The sequence below is a fragment of the Bison bison genome, unplaced genomic scaffold (assembly GCF_000754665.1).
Source record: "Bison bison bison isolate TAMUID 2011002044 unplaced genomic scaffold, Bison_UMD1.0 scf7180017864324, whole genome shotgun sequence".
NCBI lineage: Eukaryota > Metazoa > Chordata > Mammalia > Artiodactyla > Bovidae > Bison > Bison bison.
In genome coordinates, this window is record NW_011494896.1 from 11083532 (window position 1) to 11087454 (window position 3923).

The 3923-nt window shown below is 39.7% G+C and overlaps 1 protein-coding gene across 2 annotated transcripts in view; it reads left to right on the top strand.

Annotated features, from left to right (window-relative positions):
* RSF1 (remodeling and spacing factor 1) overlaps nucleotides 1-3923 on the top strand; it is a 149564-nt gene that overhangs the window by 58102 nt on the left and 87539 nt on the right. The gene's annotated exons all lie outside the window — the stretch shown is intronic.

Here is a 3923-nt window from a genome sequence, read left to right on the forward strand (position 1 = left end):
CATCTCATCCTCTGTCGTCCCCTTTTCCTCCTGTCCCCAATCCCTCCCAGCATCAGAGTCTTTTCCAATGAGTCAACTCTTCGCATGAGGTGGCCAAAGTACTGGAGTTTCAGCTTCAGCATCATTCCTTCCAAAGAAATCCCAGGGCCGATCTCCTTCAGAATGGACTGGTTGGATCTCCTTGCAGTCCAAGGGACTCTCAAGAGTCTTCTCCAACACCACAGTTCAAAAGCATCAGTTCTTCAGCGCTCAGCCTTCTTCACAGTCCAACTCTCACATCCATACATGACCACAGGAAAAACCATAGCCTTGACTAGACAAACCTTTGTGGGCAAAGTAATGTCTCTGCTTTTGAATATGCTATCTAGGTTGGTCATAACCTTCCTTCCAAGGAGTAAGCCTCTTTTAATTTCATGGCTGCAGTCACCATCTGTAGTGATTTTGGAGCCCAGAAAAATAAAGTCTGACAGTGTTTCCACTGTTTCCCCATCTATTTCCCATGAAGTGGTGGGACCGGATGCCATGATCTTCGTTTTCTGAATGTTGAGTTTTAAGCCAGCTTTTTCACTCTACACTTTCACTTTCATCAAGAGGCTTTTGAGTTCGTCTTCACTTTCTGCCATAAGGGTGGTATCATCTGCATATCTGAGGTTATTGATATTTCTCCCGGCAATCTTGATTCCAGGTTGTGTTTCTTGAATGAATATTTGATAATAAACTTTATGTAGAATTATAGCTTTTCTAGAAATATAATTTAAAAATCAAAGTACAAGTTTTTCTGTGGCCAAAAACTGTATCAGGAATTTTAGCCATTCTTCTTTCTACATTGTTAAGAGTACTGTTGATAGTCTAGAGGAACTGGCACATGATAGCCAAATCCAGGTAGCCCCTTGGTTTTGTAAATAAACTAGTGTTTGACATTGCTGCTATTCATTTACCTATGATCTGTGACTGCTTTCAAGTTTACAGTGCAATTGTCAGTGGTTTGTTTAAGAACTATATGATCAACAAAGCCTAAAATACCATCAGCCGTTTACAGGAAAAAGTTTTGACACCTGGCCTAGAAAGCACATTAACAATATATTTCTCTATTTCTCTTAGTTTTGTTCTTTATGAAATTAGAATACCAGAAAGTCACTTGGTATTCATCTACTGGATAGATAAAAAGGACAAGGATGAGGAAAGAACATATCTATACTTGCAGCAGAGCTGCTTTTGCCTATTTTTTAGTTTCTCTCATATTGGTTGTCTGCTGGTTCATAAGAAGATTGGAAGTATGTCTATCTTTTGGACCATCATTACCCAGCTCTAAGCATGTGGAGTGACTGAACAAATGTATTTGCATGGAGTCTAAGTAATCAGTTTCCCTAAAAGTTGATTATTAGAAAAAGTTTTATCAAACGCTGACTCCTAAAGCTCTAGCTCTACTTCAGGCTTTTATACCAGATTACAAACATCTCCATTTATATCCTACTGACTGCCTAGTGAACTGTTTCTTGTAAGCAAAATCAAACTCAACATATATCAAAAGCCAAATTCTTATTCTTGATCTTCTGGTACATATTGAATCCATGATGTATTTGTATCCCCACCAACATTGTGACCTCAAACCATGATTCTGGCATATTAAACACAAAGATTTGAAAGTAGCTATTATATTACTGTAAGAGTTATTTAGTGATTCTCTTTCTCTTAAAAATCTAAACTCTGTCATAGCATTCGAAACTCTTAATGATTTAGCCATTTTCTTTAGCCACATCTAATGACAGTCCCTCCTGTGTACCCTACTACTTGACTCATATTCTGTGTCATTCACAGAACATGGGATCTTCTTCATTCCTTAGAATATTTGCATATACTGTATCTTCTGCCTCGGATGCCTTCTCATGAACTTGTTTGCCTGTCAAACAGTTATCCTTTAAATATAACCTCAGGTATTACTTTCTTCTTGAGAAGAAGTAATTCCTTTTGCCTGAAGACATTCCAGATGTTCCTCCATGGATTTATGTGTAGCTCCATTATAGAAATTACCATATATTTTTTATTACATGTACACTATGTACCAGGCACTTTGTTTGATACTTTCGTTACACAGCTCACTTTTGAACTTAATATTTTCCTCCTCTTATGCACAAGGTAATTGATTTTGAGAAACTGAATAACCAGACAAATCTCACATTGCTAGAAATGGCAGAGCCAGCATTCAAGCCCAGGGCTTTGTGAATTCAGTGGTTTAAAATACTGTTGGTATTGCCCCTCATATTTGTCTTTGTTGTAAATTATAAGGATCTTGAATGCTTTTTGTATCTTTTATACATCAGTATCAGGTGAATTAATTATTTAAATTATTTCAGTTTTCTTTCACTTGACTGCTAATAAGATTAACTCCGTATTTACTTCTTGGTTCTCTTTATTGGTTACCTTAGATATTTTTCTAGTGGAAATTTTACCTTCCCCGTTAACATGGCTTTCGATCTTTTATCCTTCTCTAAGTGGTACTGCTGTGCATTTGTATTATGGAGAGCAAATTCTATTTAAATCTAGAGCAGATATCCTTATCTGTTAGACCTTGGTCTTTGGCTCATAGCAGATGTTACCAATCTAAGCTTTTCCTGCCAACCCTAGTTTAGCAGACTACACTGCTACCACAGATCACTCAGCAGTGGCATCTGTTTGCCGTGTCTTATTGTGTTTCTCTTAAACAGTTGAACTGAGACCTGTAGAATGAGCAGAAATTTGTTAGGAAATTACCAGTAGTTTGGCTTCACTATAATATGGAGAATGGCAGTGAGTGGAAGCCTAGGGTTCATGTGAAAGAAAGTTACTGTAATAATTCAACCAACCACTTAAGAGGCCTGAATTAAGGTTTTGGCAGTAAGTGTGGAAAGAAAGGGCTTCCCTGGTGGCTCAGATGGTAAAGAATCCACCTGCAATGCTGGAGTTGCAAGTTTGATCCCTGGATTAGGAAGATCCTCTGGAGAAGGAAATGGCAAGCCAGTCCAGTATTCTTGTCTGGGAAATCCCATGGACTGAGGAGCTTGGCGGGCTATAGTCCATGGGATCACAAAGAGCTGGATATGACTGAGTGACTAAACAGCAGCAACATGGAAGGAAAAGGATTTAGGTGAGAACTATCAATATTTGGAAGGTAGAGTCAGTAAGTCTTGATACCTGATAGAGGCAAAGAGAGGTGTCTAGCAGCTCACCTCAAGAAGGGCATTCATTGTTGTGCTATATCCTGGACTTGCTAACATATATTCTCCTATATCATCCAGTATGTAAGTTCAGTTCAGTTCAGTTCAGTCTAGTCGCTCAGTCGTGTCCGACTCTTTGTGACACCATGAATCATAGCACTCCAGGCCTCCCTGTCCATCACCAACTCCCGGAGATCACTCAGACTCACATCCATCGAGTCAGTGATGCCATCCAGCCATCTCATCCTCTGTCGTCCCCTTCTCCTGCCCCCAACCCCTCCCAGCATCAGAGTCTTTTTTCAGTGAGTCAACTCTTCACATGAGGTGGCTAAAGTACTGGAGTTTCAGCTTTAGCATCATTCCTTCCAATGAACACCCAGGACTGGCCTCCTTCAGGATGGACTGGTTGGATCTCCTTGCAGTCCAGGGGACTCTCAAGAGGCTTCTCCAACACCACAGTTCAAAAGCATCACTTCTACAGTTCTCAGCTTTCTTCACAGTCCAACTCACATCCATACATGACCACTGGAAAAACCATAGCCTTGACTAGATGGACCTTCGTTGGCAAAGTAATGTCTCTGCTTTTCAATATGCTGTCTAGGTTGATCATAGCTTTCCTTCCAAGGAGTAAGTGTCTTTTAATTTCATGGCTGCAATCACCATCTGCAGTGATTTTGGAGCCTAAAAAAATAAAGTCTGACACTGTTTCCCCATCTATTTCCCATGAAG